This window comes from Schistocerca nitens, chromosome 4 (genome assembly GCF_023898315.1).
Source record: "Schistocerca nitens isolate TAMUIC-IGC-003100 chromosome 4, iqSchNite1.1, whole genome shotgun sequence".
In the NCBI taxonomy this organism is placed as follows: domain Eukaryota; kingdom Metazoa; phylum Arthropoda; class Insecta; order Orthoptera; family Acrididae; genus Schistocerca; species Schistocerca nitens.
The window spans coordinates 746,032,840-746,048,603 of NC_064617.1; positions in this window are offsets into that span (position 1 = coordinate 746,032,840).

Sequence of the window (15,764 nt, forward strand, 5' to 3'; positions counted from 1 at the left end):
CAAAGAACAGCAATAGTGCTGCTGCTCTTTGTGAGTTCAGGTGGTGTAGAAGAATACGGAGGGGTCCTCTTTTGACACTGGGTTTGAAGAACATCATTTGGAAGCTAGAATTAACTGGTGATTTCGGAATTGCTCCAGGGTGATGCCGAGAGACAATTGCGCCACAAGTAGTTGGAGAATGGCTGAGAATGCTGGACGCAAGGCGTAAACCTCAACCAGTACACGAGCTGTTCAAAAAATGGTTCAAATGGCTCTGAGCACTATGCGACTTAACTTCTGATGTCATCAATCCCTTAGAACTTAGAACTACTTAAACCTAACTAACCAAAGGACATCACACACATCTATGCCCGAGGCAGGATTCGAACCTGCGACCGTAGTGGTCGCGCGGTTCCAGACTGAAGCGCCTAGAACGGCTCGGCCACACCGGCCGGCACACGAGCTGTGTCATGACAGTTGAACCTTCATTAGTCATCTACTCCTACCAATCGGTTTTATGCAACCTGTAATGCCTTCAAGTAACACACAACATGAAAACTGTTAGTCTTACAGAATAATGAACAGTACCTTTTTGTACGAAATTTAATGTAATGATACTTGGTACTGTGATACGTTTCCACTGAAAACTATAGTTTTCGAATTATTGAAGAAAAATTAACAAAAGTAATTTTCAAATGTGATTTCCTTGAATTACTCCAAAACTCTGTCCTCCAGTGTGAATTTATCCCAGTACAAAATTTAACTGCATTAAATTTCCTACAAAATGATGCTATTAATTTTTTCTGTAGGACAGAAAGTTTGTGCGTCGCGAGCGAAAAATAATGAAAAACTTATGTGTTGCATAAACTAGTATCAGAGGAAGTGGAACCGTATCAACGATTACAGCAATACGACTTAAATGTGCCACATTCCTGTCACAGCGCAGTGCTTGCTGTAGTAACAGAAAGACGTTATTTGTTTCTGAAATCGCTCTAGCGATGCAGTGTCAGATACACAGTCAAATTTCAGGTAGCATGGGAACAAAATTGTTTCATAATGTTCTCTTTCTCTCTCTCTCTCTCTCTCTCTCTCTCTCTCTCTCTCTCTCTCTGTGTGTGTGTGTGTGTGTGAGAGAGAGAGAGAGAGAGAGAGAGAGACAGAGAGAGAGAGAGAGAGAGAGAGAGAAAGAGAGAAAGAGAGAGAGAGAGAGAGAGAGAGAGAGAGATACGTGCGCTTGCATGTTTCTACGTACGAGTATGTGTGTGGTCGCGTGTGGGTTGCGACAAGCCTGTGTGTAAGCCCGAACGGCTGCGAGCCAGCCAACTCGACGTCAGCCGCTGCCAGAGACCGAAAAACCGAGCGCGCAATCCCGCGGAAATAGAGGGCGCTAATCAAAATTAAATCTGAATCGCCTCCGTTATCCGATGTTATTAGCAATTTGGTGCAGGCAGCGCCGTCTGCACAGGTAGGCTTTTTTGGCAAAGGCTCCAGTTGACGAATCTGCCTGCCACCGATATACTATGGTCAGGTGAATACAGAGGCAAACTGTACCGTAGAGTTCTACGTACGTAATCTCTTCAAACAAATCCGTAGGCCTCCCTGGCCGGTGTCAGTCTCAATAAAATGCTTCTGAATGCGCTGCTACGAAAAATGCGAAAACAGTAAAATAACCGTCATTTTGTCCGTATTATAGCAACCTTGCTCAGGTCGAAGGATTTTAGGATTATCTGCAGTTTTTAAGATGACGCGGCAGCACATCCAGAACAATATGAGATTATCTCTTCGGCTATTTCGTTTGACACCCAACACACAAGCAGTAGTTAACAGTCATATGAATCCTATTAAGACACATCGAGAAAACTTTCATCATGAAATTGCGAATTTAAGTTGATTTAAGCGAATACAGGACAGTTCATTGACAGATTCTTAAAGTATTTAGCTGGAGTATTGCCTTACGTGGAAGTGAAACATGGAAAATAAACTGTCCACTCATCAAAAAACTAAATGGTTTTGAAATGTGATGCTACAGACGAATGCTGCAAACTACGTGGGTAGACAGGAGTCTCACTGAATCGAATCGGGTAGAAAAGAATTTCATGGGGCAACGAGAAAAAAAGAAGCGCTCGGTTGACAGAACTCATCCTAAGGTATGAATGAATAGTTAATTTGTTAATGGAACGTGGTTCTCGGCCGAGGGTGCCTCATGACATCCCTAATTATTTCTTTTAACGTTGCCCTTGCAAACAAAATGGAGGAAAACGATTGCCTGTATGCCTGTGTTCGTGCACCAAATCCTTTATTATTGTGCTTACACTAAATTAAAGTTGAAACCAGTTGGAATTTCCTGCAGTCTTTCGCAAATTTTAGTTCTCTAACTTTCTCAACAGCGTTTCACAAAAAATCATCTCCCTGGCTGCTGCTATTCTGGTCTAAACTCACAGAACATGTCTGTAGCTTCCCAGCAGGTGCTCACCTTGAATTGATTCGATTTCTTTCATTAATGGACTTCGAGGAGATCCTGAATATTCGAAGCGTACTCAAGGAGGGATTCTACAACTGGAGCTACACAGTGTGAATCTTGCTCAAGTGCATAGGTAAAGGAATTCTCTATTGCGCCATAATTGTGGTTACTTCTCAGATGGAGAATACGAAGAAACACTTTATGTATTGCCCTTTTCTATCCATTATTTGTCAATATTTACCTTCGCGGAATATTAGGAATTTGTTAAATGAGAGAAGGTTCACAAAGGTTCATAATATTCAAGTGACAATGTACGGCACTGTGTGGTGTGCCCGCGTTTAATTTCGCGTAATTTCCGCGGATTTGGAATCCTTCTGGCCGCAAGAGCGCATGGAGCGTTACTGTCGCCGGTAGAGGGCAGGTCGGAGGACAAGGTAGTTAAGGGCTGCGGCGACCTGGAGAAGAGGTCATTGTGGCACGGACGACGAAGAGCACAAGTGACGCGGCGTGTTGGTGTGGCCTAGAGTCTCCCGAGGCGCGTTGGCAAGAGTAGTGCTTTTGCTCACTGCGGGTTTGTCGGGGCCGAGTGTCGGTCGCACCCGTGAACATTGGTCGCTAATGGCTACCTCGGCAGGACGCACAGTATTCGGAGTGTCCTCTGCTACTGAAGTTGCAAGCAGTTTGTGTCCATTACGGTGCCGAGTTGGAGTCCGGTCTGACCTTTGCAAGTAGTGGACGCGGGATGATACCCGTGGGTTTCCAACTACAAGTAATCTAGTATCTTCTTTGTTACATGCTCCTCTCGGCGCTCTCTAAGCAAGCGTTTGTCAATGGGCGCTGGATTTTACGAGAAATCACGGTGAGCATCCGATTAGTGTGCACGTCACTTGGTGTCGTGCGGTGCCTATTTTTAATCTCTATCGTGGTTGACTGTTGTCGTCTATATAATTGTGGTATTTATGTAGGTTTTGCCTGGGACATACTTGAGTCTAGTTCTATCAACGTGTGTGGGCTTGCGGCTGTTACTATTGCAAACTGATTTTAGAAACTAAGGGTATCTAATGTAGGTGTAATTCTTCTGATTTACGAACTGTACTTTATAGTCAGGGAAAATTGTTGGATCTAGCTACTCGGTTTCTGAGGCATGTCTATAGTTAGCTGTTGGTTGGTATCACGAGCTCGAGCTGTTTACTAAATTGTTTGCTTCTAAAAAAGAAAAGAATTTCTGCATTTGTTGTATGTTTAAGTTTTACTAAATAATTAACGAGTTGTCTCTGTGATCTTGTTAAGGATGCCTGACTACCATGGCAGAAAATTTTGATGAAGGTTTCTGGTACTGTGGTAGCGGCAGCCGCCGTCCTGTTAGTGGAGAAGGCGGGATTATTGCTGCTGGCGTCACCTCTGCCACTGCCTCAATCATCATAAATCTGAACCACCTTTGTCAGTCATTTTGGCTACTTCGAAGGCAATGGCGTATTGATAATTAATGGCAATAACCGATGGTTGATATTTGTGACATAATCATTTGATCGTATGTTTTGCTGTTTGTAATGTAAATGTATTTTTTTACTTCATTTAATATTCTTTACTAAAAGGAAGTGATTTTATACTGTTGCCTTTTTGAGGTGTTTACCATTGAAATTTAGTCTTTTAAGTTAATGTTGTTCTTGGATGTTTGCTTCTAAAAATAAGTTCATTAGTGTTTCTAAAAACTTTGATAAATTCATTACGGCTCAGTACCTTTCCACTCAACACCAGCTCCCTACCACATTCCAGGCACTTTCCATCTAAAGTCTGCCGTTTAGGAAGTAAAATAGTTTCTACATTGTTACGGTTTGGCCAAATTTGCTGTTTTATTTTGTTTAACTCTGATTCCAGTTTCATTAACTTCTATAACAATGCTATTTTCCCAAGTCGTCTATCCTTTCTTCTTATGTCCACCCGCTTCATACATCTCGGCTTCATTTACTTCAGGAATTTCATTTTTATCAGTACTAACTACTTGTTTCTGGTCTATCTCTTGAACTACGGATTTATTGAACAAAATTTTATTATTTCTTGCTATGCTATGTTAAGTGATAAAGTGTGTTGTTGTCTTAACTGATATATTGTAGTTGTTATGTATATTTCTGTTTGGCTTCTTTCGTACCATCTGATATCATAAGTTTCTTATTTTTTAAATTTTTTGAAACAGTTATGTTTATTTCCCTGTATTCTGTCTTATTCTACAAACAGACCTTCCAGAGGCACATATTCTACTGACCATTGCAGTAGAAATCGAAAATATAGCTCAGGTGTGATATTGGAAATAAACAAGAGACTAAAGCTATCAATTATTATACGCAGTAGTACACATGAGAAAACGGATTAGAAGTACCATACAACATTTTAGAAAACAGCGATCTGGCTATGTAAAACGTAAGTCCAAAGCCAAAGCAACACCAGATAATACAACTGACTACTGTGTAGGTAAAGCAGAATGGAATGAGCACAAGGACTTGTACTGTATTGTATTGTCCAGGGGACCTAGAAACGACGGAGAGGCTCCGTCTCCGCCGTAGCCTCAGTGGTACACAACCTCAGAACAGGCTGCAGCAGTCCTCAAAGGTACCTGCAACCTTCCTCTCTGCCGGTGCAAGAGCGTGTCTCCTTGCGACGCCATTCTCAGCTCGGCGACACTTCAAACAGCGAAGTGTCGATGAATGTAAGCAAAGGGCGAGAGGTCAGACGTTTATGTGAGATACCCAACACTATGGGTAGATGGATCGTACACTCCCTCTTTCTAACATTCCAACCCTTCTTTTCACGCTTCTGTTAGGGGGGTCAGAACAGTAACGCCCCGCACTGAAACAAAGTGTTTCTTCTTATGGGCGGCTGACGAAACCACTTCAGGCATACTGCCGTTCAGAATGGACACGAAAAGATCTCAAGAGGTGGCATAAAGGGTGTCAATGAAACCATTTCTTCCATTTTATGATCGAATAACAGGACGATGTTCCTCACAACGCTCGACATTTATGACGCCTTCCAAATGATTCTGAAAAGACATCATCTAATTGCAACACCATTTGAAGAATAGCGCGACCGCAAATTTTCCCCTGGTTTAAGTGTGGGAACACCAGAATCTGTTCAAAGCATTGGACATAATTTGAAAGTAACCTGAAGCAGCAAAGGTTGTTTATAGTTTTTCTCCCTCCCCTCTCATGAGGAGGAGGGCGTTACGAAACACTGACACATACGTAAATAAAAACGGCGGAGGTTCCCTCTAAGAGCCCCCAGTTCGATGGCACCCTGGGTAGCTCTCACACCATTGTTGAGCACTTTCAAAACGAATCTGTACAGACATACATCCAGTTGAGTAGTTCTCTAACAGTTGGGGTACAGCAATCGCTTCTACACCCTTTAGATTCCCATTACCTCAGTCAAAGAATAGCAGCTGGCCAGGGTGCTATGCTGGCGCAAGGATGGTACTATGCAGCAGCCATCATACTTTATTATCACCGATCTTCTATGGACATAAACACGCCCAGGCGATAGCAGCGTTAGATAGCGAGGAATGGCAAGCACGACGCATGATACACACCATACCAACTGGTAGAGACTACGTCGCCAGTAAATATCGTCAAGATGCAACTGCCGACGATAGCGACAATTGTGGATGTAAGGCGGTTGAAATATTTCCAAGAGTGTCAGGAAGTTATTTCAGAGATAGGAGATGCGGTCCGGAAAGGGAGAGTGAGGAGAAACATATCAGAAAACACCATATGAAACGATAACGAGGAACCTGTATGGATGTAGGCGTAGCCGATAGTCATTTAATATTTTTTTTTTATTTTTGGTTTAGGTGTAGGTCTAGTGTAATCAGTAAGCAGCTGCGGAGCAGCAATGATCTTAAGGGGGAGGAAAGAAATAAATATTCCTGCCCGCAAGCGAGATGTATAGAAGACGAGATGATACGGTTGATAGCCGGACTACTGATCTTCGTCGTGTTGGAAGTGTTGCGGAATCAGCACATGGAATGTGGGGTGCTGTTCAGCAAGCAGGAAGACAGAATGACCGAGGTATGTAAGTTTCATAACAAGGTGAGATGACTGGAAGAAACATTCGACAAATTTCGTCATGGAACGTAATGGCACAGGATGCTCAAAGGAAGTGGTGGGGTACATGAGACAGTATGTGGAAATTGAGGAGTGAGGAGACCCAGGTACAGGGGCTTGTTCCACATACGCGAAGGACGTCGACGGTGGCAAATATTTTCCAAAAAGCCTCTTTGTATTTTCCTTCGGCGTTCATACAAAGTTGATAGCATCGCCCACTGCCCAGCTTTATACCGTGGCAATGTTCCCTTACGACCCACTGGTTGTTCTTGTTTCTCACTTGCTCATGTATATGCCCACCAAACTCATCCAAATTTCCGTAATCATTCCGGTAAATTCCTTAAGTAACACTGCAGTCTTCCCTTTCTTCCTTTTCAATATGTCGAATGGTGATGGCAGTTTACGACTGTATACTACTTCATATGGTGATAATCTTGTATTCGCATTTTTTTAAGTTGTTGGCGGAGACGAGGTACTTCAATAGACATCCCAGTTTGTGTGATTTGAGTCAACGTAGTATAAAACATCTTCCCGATTGTCCGATGCATTCTTTCAGTTCTTCCATCGGCTTATGGATGGACAAGACTCGGCGTTAACTACTTCACATTCAATAACTGACGCAGTTTCTTGATCTGACATGAATTTTGTTCCATGGTCTGTTTCCGGTACTCCAAACTTCAAAAAAACTGTTCAAATGGCTCTACGCACTATGGTACTTAACATCTGAGGTCACCAGTCCCCTAGACGTAGAACTAATTAAACCTAACTAACCTAAGGACATCACACACATCCATGCCCGAGGCAGGATTCGAACGTGCGACCGTAGCACCAGGGTGGTTCCAGACTGAAGCGCCTAGAACCACTCGGCCACACCGGCCGGCTCAAACTTCAGTATCCTTTTATCTACAAGTGCTTGTGCCACAGTTGCTGCATACTGGTTTGGCATCACAACCATTTCTACGTATCTTGAAAAATTATTTGTGATTGTGAGTACTTACTTAGTTCCACAATATGTAATACTGGTATTTTTCTCCCTAAGCCATTCACATCTCCGTGCTTCTTCCCAGGTTTACGCATGACTTTGAAATCAAATTCAGTTTGTCTTATTGCCTATTGCGTCAAACTACTAGAAGGATCCTTCAAGTTCAACAACCATTTTAATGCCAGGTGATCTGTTGTTACTCTAAACTTTTTACCGTACAGATAACATTTGAAATATGTGATCCTTAAATAAGGCTTAACATCTCTTTCTCGATTGTGGCATAATTTCTATATGCAGAATTTAGTTGTCTTGATGCGTAAGGCACTGGATTTTCTAGGCCTTCCATCTCGCCAAGCCAAGTGCATGGTTTATTGCATCAGAGGATAAAACAAATTCTCTATTAAAATCCGGAAACACCAATATTGGCCTTGATGTTAAAGCTTATTTTAGCTCCTCAAATGCATGCTGGCACTCCTCTGGTCACGCAAATTCAGTACCCTCTTTTAAAAGTTGCGTCAACTGTCTGGCAAAATCCACAAATCCTTTTACTAACGAGGCGGTAATAGTTAGCGACTCCTAAGAACATATCCAACTTCTTTAGAGATTCTGGTATCGGAAATTCTCAAGCAGCTCTAATTACTTTTGGCCCTTGTTAGCCCCGTCCGTATTTGCGATATGACGTAGGTATGCTATCTCTTTCATTTCAAAATTACAAATGACCTAGGTTCTATACCTCTTGCATGAAAAAAATCACACTTTTTTGCACTCAAAGTTAACTTCGCTGCTTTTCACATTAGGAATACTTCCCACAATCGCTCCATTTGTTGTTCTACATCACTCTCATAGACGATTATGACATCGAGATACACTAAGTGTTGCCGAGGCTTAAAAACTTTTTTTCACATTTTCGGATTTTTATCTCACAAAATCTGATATTTTATATAAATATGGTGTTACAAAAAGTTACGGCCAAACTTTCAGGAAACATTCCTCACACACAAATAAAGAAAAGATGTTATGTTGACATGTGTGCGGAAACGCTTAATTTCCATGTTAGAGCTCATTTTAGTTTCGTCAGTATTTACTGTACTTCCTCAATTCGCCGCCAGTTGGCCAAATAGAAGGAAGGTAATGTTGACTTCGGTGCTTGTGTTGACATGCGACTCATTGCTCTACAGTACTAGCATCAAGCATTGTTGCTGATGTCTTGATTGGGCCCCATGTTCTTCCACCTACGCTCAATGGAGCACGTTATCATGATTTCATACGGGATACTCTACCTGTGCGGCTAGAACATGTGCCTTTACAAGTACGACACAACATGTGGTTCATGCACGATGGAGCTCCTGCACATTTCAGTCGGAGTGTTGGTACGCTTCTCAACAACAGATTCGGTGACCGATGGATAGGTAGAGGCGGACCAATTCCATGGCCTCCACGCTCTCCTGACCTCAAACCTCTTGACTTTCATATATGGGGGCATTTGAAAGCTCTTGTCTACGCAACCCCGGTAACAAATGTAGAGACTCTTCGTGCTCGTATTGTGGACGGCTGTGATACAATACGCCATTCTCCAGGGCTGCATCAGTGCATCAGGAATTCCATGGGACGGAGTGTGGATGCCTGTATCCTCGCTAATGGAGGACATTTTGAACCTTTGCTGTAACAAAGTGTTTGAAGTCGCGCTGGTACGTTCTGTTGCTGTGTTTCCATTCCATGATTAATGTGATTTGAAGAGAAGTAATAAAATGAGCTCTAACATGGAAAGTAAGCGTTTCCGGACACATATCCACATAACATATTTTCTTTCTATGTGTGGGAGGAATGTTTCCTGAAAGTTTGGCCGTACCTATTTGTAACACCCTATACACAGTGTCCCAGCTACCTTGTCCACCCAAAATATCTCTGGAACAATAACAGCTATTGGAAAACGACTTTCACCGGTATCAATGTAGGGCTGGCGCCCACGAATGTACAAATTTGGAAACATTCTAAAACGAAAGCGTATGTGTTTTTTAACACAAACTTATGTTTTTTTTTTTAAATGTACCTCCTATATTTTTTCTTCAGCAATCCATAGCATGACAAAGCACATACACAATGGCATTGATTGCATCGCAATATTCCCATTACATCCCGGGATATTAAGACGCGAATTTGACGCTTGAAACACCCGACATGCGCTGCTAGCGCACGTCCTGAGGCTCAGGCGTGAACCCCATGCAGCCCGTAATCGCGATGTGATTGACATGCGTAATCACACTTCCATACTTATCAAGAGGTCGGAAACGAATAATACGGTCTGCTGCCATACTGCATTAACGTCGTACATTCCAGCAGGTATTTATCCCATAGGCTAGGGGTGATGCGGTTCTGTAACATATCTGTGTACCGCAACGTTAGTCACAAAGTTAACTTCGCTTATCGTTAATCCGTTACTAAAAAGGTAATGCCGTTCAACGATAAAACTTAACTTTACTGTAGATCTAGCGCAAGTGGCAGTTAATCATTCACTCGTAATAGTAAAATTCATGTTGATGGTTTTAGTGAAACGAGAAGTGGACTAAAAGTTTTACCGTTGTTTAGGTGAACATGTTTTGATTTGGGGGCGTTCAGGTAGGACATTGAAGATGAATGTAAACATGTTTAACCAATTAGTTTTATTATCACATAATTATCAATGTTATGTTTATCTAATGTATTAAATGACAAATTGTTGCAAACAAATGTTTCTTAACATCACTGGGTAAAATGGCCTTTGTAGAAACTTCCACTCTGATACCAGCACTACATACTAAACATAGCGTTCACATCTCATGCTCTAAGTGATGCCCGTTTTCTTGCATACATAAGGTCACTCTGCGGATGAAGGATGCCCTACTTCGTGCTACTGTTTCCTCTTTGATGGCTGTACAAGCATCAATAATGCGTTGCTTCATGTCCTATGGTGTTGTTGGTTCATGTTGGTAAACAGCATCCTTCACTGCTCCCCAAAGAAAATAATCCAGCGGTGTAAGGTCCGGAGATCGGGCAGGCCACCTAACTGGGCCACCTCGTCCAATCCACATACCAGGGGACTTAGGGTTCAGAAGTCGTCGTGCTCGTAAGGCGTTATGTGCAGGGCATCCGTCATGCTGATACCACATGACCATTCTCCAGTTCAGAGGTACGGTGTCCAAGAGAACAGGAAGATTGTGTGTATAAATCTGGAGTATTGTCTGCCATTTTGGATGCCATTTATAAAGAAAGGTCCGATAATGGTATCTCCAATAATCCCACACCAAATATTAACTTTCCACGGACGTTGATGCTCCACCTGACGGAGCCATTTTGGATTGTCTGCGGACCAATAATGCATATTCCTCATATTGACAATTCCTTTGTTGGAGAATGATGCCTCGTCGGTAAAGAGAACATCTGCAAAAAAAATTTGGATTAGTCAGAAGTTTTTGCTGAGCCCACCGACAAAATGTTACCCTATTGCGGAAGTCATTTCCATGAAGATCCTGGTATAAATGAACATGGTAAGGATGAAATTTATGACGTTTAAGAATACGCTGTGCGCTTGATTTCGACACACGAACGTCACGTTCAATTTGACGTGTGCTGATTTGAGGATTCACAGCTATGGTAGCGAGCACAGCAACTTCAGAACGTTCATCTGTACGTGTTCTAGGACGATGTCGAGGTCTTGGATTTAAGCTTCCCTTTTCACGTAGACGAGATGTGAGACGACCAAACATCCGGCGCGAAGGCGATGGCTTGTCAGGGAATCGTCTTCTGTACAGCCGTTCTGCCTGAACAGCATTTCGTCCACCTACAACGGGGTACAGTACTGGTATGTAGAGTAGGGTAGAAAACAGACATATTAACTTAATAACCATAATGTTGGCTAACAGTACTATCAACAAACAAGCAATCCCATAACGTATTTCCCGTAACGTACATTCTCCATAGACCAGCAGCATTTCTACCATATCTTCATGTGTGTACATTATACTGTACAGTATACGTTCCACAGCACAACGTTTATTCACAATGTGTACTACCTCCGTGCCGTCACTAGATTACTCTGATGCACGTCTACACTGGCAAGTGGTGTACTGCACGCCAAAGCAACAACAAATGGGGTGCTCGGAGGGTGGTGGAGTACAGGAGTTTGCATGGGTCGCAAATCATAAACAAGGCGAAGTGGTAACTGTGGCAGTAGTGGGAACTACGTTGGACACTTGACTCGGTAGAGCCAGGCCCTGCGCGACAGGCACAATGGGTCATATAACGCATTAGATAAACCTTATTTTGGGTGTGCAGGATAAATAAGACAACCTGACGGGTGTACACCGATCGGTACTGGTTCATATTGTGTACGTAGATACTTAAAACGTGCAAGAAGGAAACCATTATGTGCTTATGAGAGTTGATGGCAGCAGACCGTATTATTCGTTTCGGACCTCTTGATAAGGACGTGTTCTAGGTCAGTAAACACCTACACATGTCAATCACATCGCGATTACGGGTAGCATGGGGTTCACGCCTGAGCCTCAGGACGTGCGCTAGCAGCGCATGTCGGATGTTTCAAGCGTCAACTTCGCGTATCAATATCTCGGGATGTAACGGGAATATTGCCATGCAATCAACGCCATTGTGTATGTGCTTTGTCATGATATGGATTGCTGAAGAAAAAATATAGGAGGTCCATTTAAAAAAACATAAGTTTGTGTTAAAAAACACATATGATTTCGTTTTAGAATGTTTCCAAATATGTACATTCATAGGCCCCAGCCCTACATTGATACCGGTGAAAGTCGTTTTACAATATCTGTTATTGTTCCAGAGATATTTTGGGTGGACAAGATAGCTGGGACACCCTGTATAACACTTATAGACTCACATCGCAAGTATTTTATTTTATTTTTTTAAATATAATCTACACTGGTTGAAAATGCTAAAATTTTTACGTGCATTACTTCAAGATGTAATAATATCAGTAATTTTTTATATAGAAGGCGGTGGATTGTTGTGTTATAAAGGTTAAATTACTTGTTTGTATTGGTAGTAGTGATGAAAACAGTATCGTATCGTTTCATAGCATAACGCGTTGTATGTCGAAGTTCTAACATTTTTCTGAGGAAAATTGACGAATAGAATGGTAAGTCTCTCAAAAAGTAAAGTATGACACCAAAATGAAGTATTTTTAAGAAACGTGGGTTTCATGGTAATAGATTTACGCATAAAAGGAAACATTGTGCTCAACATGTGGCTTGTGAAGTTACAGACAATGAAATACAGGCAAACTCGTCAGTATCTAGAGAAACACCTATTAGTCCTTCGAAGATTAAAATAAAATGTTGCGATACACAGTTTTCTCGAAACGAAAGTGATGTACATGGTAGGTTAGGTTGTATTCTGATAGATTTACACATCCTAAAAATGGTGTTAGATGAATGTGTGTGTTTTACAATAAGTGCAGGGCCAGTTAGTTTACATGAGAACAGTGAGGTATGAAATGGACTAGCCAGGAATCTTATAATTAATTGTGCAAGTTGTAATTATACTAATTCATTTTGGAATTCTGATAAGTGTACAGAAAGTTATTTTAAAGTAAATGTTGGGTGGTTTCATGAATTGAGAGCTACTGGCAAAGGGCACACTGCAGCAGTAACAATGTATGCCGAGATGAATATGTCACGCCCACCATGTAAAATCGAAAGTATGATGCCAACATTGGTAGGGTGAAACAGCTACAGCGTATGGGAATTAATCCTGGAGCAAACTGCATCAGGGAACTTGAACGGATGGACAAGGTTCGCATCGATAAAGCAGAGTATGCAATACAGTTGACCACTAAGGAGTCTAAAAAGAAGAAAAGAAGAAAACTATTGGAAAAAGTTCAAGAGGATGTTATACAGTATGGTGCATGGTGTTTCTGAGTGAATAAAAGTAAAAAAAATAAGCATATATTAAGTGAGTTACAGCCTTTTGAAACTTTAGAAGCCGTTCCTGAAAATTTAAATTTTTTGTTGCATTTTTCCCTAAATCTCAGAAACCATTTCGAGTACAGTATTCAAATTTTCAGGGAGTAATAACATACATATCCTCTCTACTGAATAAAAAAAGAACATAATACTATGTATAATTAAAATTATTCAGGATAACGTACAAAAGAGTATATAAAATTTTAACAGTGTAATAAAAAAATTGGATTTTGAAATCAGTGGCTGAAATGAAATTATTGTAGTTCAGTAGACTCAATTTAATGTCCTGTAAAAGTTTCATGTCAATGGCTACATGGAAGCCAAGTCACTACATTTAACAGTGTTGGGAAAGGGCGTTCCAACTTCCCTTAAACCTCTGAGAACTCCGTTCAACAATCTCTTTAATATTGCAGGTGCACTTTTTAATGCGAATGGCATTCTTTTAAATTGGTAGTGTTCCCAGGGTGCTGAAAACGCTTTTTTGTGTCGCTCCTGTGATGCAAAGTGTATCTGGTAATAACCGCTAGTCAAATCCATTGTTGAAAAAATTGGCATTGCCTAAATAGTCCAAGGTTTCTGTAATGTCTGGTAACTCAAAGCGCTTTACCAGTACCCTTAGGTACACAATCGTGCAAATCAAGTCTTAGTGTGGTCGTTCACAGTTTAATCGGTTCATCTTTCACTACAGACTCCCCCCAGAACATCGCTCCATTGGCAATGGCTTCAAGTAACTGAAACATTTTCCCAGCAATCTCTGCACATTGGTCAAACTGAACCACATCCAGGCAAGAGTCTATTTCCACCAATCCTAATCATGTGACACCTTTATCCCCAATTCCAAGCAGCCTATCCTTGGTGGGTCCCATTGCTTTGTTTCACTCGATTAGTAGTGGCGATCGACACATGCGCCCCTGTGTCCAATAATATCCTGCAATCTTTTTTCCTACTATTCCTCTTATCGCACGATCCACCTCTGCATACGATTTCGTAGAATCCAGTCTTGCTAGGAATGACGTAGGTAGATATGGGGCTCCCTCAGCCCTCTACATCTAGAACTATTACTTCCCGTTATTTCATCCACAGCACCCAGAGGCTGGCGACACTGCCTCCTTACATGCCCCATTCGTCCATACCTGAAACATTTTATGTTAGTTGCAAACACTGTCCTTTTACCCTGTATTCCAGTCGACATATCGGTCTCCTTACACGCTATAGTAAACTGCACAGCTATGCGGAAACCCGTCGGACCCGCTGCCCATACACATCTTGACATTTCCGCATGACATCCTCTTAGAAAAGCAGCAAACGCCCTCTGCTCAACTTCTTGCCAAATAATTTCATTGATTGCAGCATTATTCCCTAATACATAGGTACATCCATTATTTTTCATTTTCCTCTCCACAAACTGTTCCTCAGGTCCTATATTCTTCTTAGTCATTGCTCCTAATTTTTCCCTGTAGTGTCTGGCACTATTTCGCATTGCATATTTCTGAACTAACTTCTTTAAATTCTTCGAATGTTGTTGGTCCCTTCAGAGCTCCTCGATGTCCTATATAAGTCTTAGCTTCCACTGTTAGTCTCAGTTTTGCAACACTCAATGATTTCTAATCAGACGAACCTTCCATCTCAGCCAGATTTACAAGGTCACCCACAGAGGCCTGCACATTCTTGGGTGCCTTACCAGAAAAAAGATGAAATAAAACTTGTGACTGACAAACCTACACTCTGTTGTGATGATCACGATTCTGTCAATCCATGAATTTCTGTATTATGCGACATTAATTGTGCTACCTTTTCTAACAATATGCGTAATGCTACCGGTTCTGACACACCTTGTGTCTCTGGTTCTCTCGAAGCTTTGTGCTCGACGACATTCATTTTGAGCACTAGAACTCACAAGAGAAGAAAACAAAGTACTTTAACTCAGTTCTTGCGTCTAATCATGACCCGACTCCCTACATAGCCTAGCCAAATGCCCCTAACGATTACGTGTATAGCATTCTACTGGAACTGATTCCCTGCATTGCACTGAGTGGCCCACAGTCTTACGCTGTGCACATGCAACAGGCACTAACCAATCTTGCGTTCCTCTAAAATTAGACAAATCCACTGGTTCACTACTCGCAATAAAATCTACTTTACAAAGTGCAAGACAGTCAAATCTTTTCTCTATGACCAAAACAGCATCAAAATTTTTGGCTTACCTCACCGTAGACTGTAGGTTCAGACGTTGGTCTAAGAAGGTGATGTCAATGGTGTTACACCGGTGT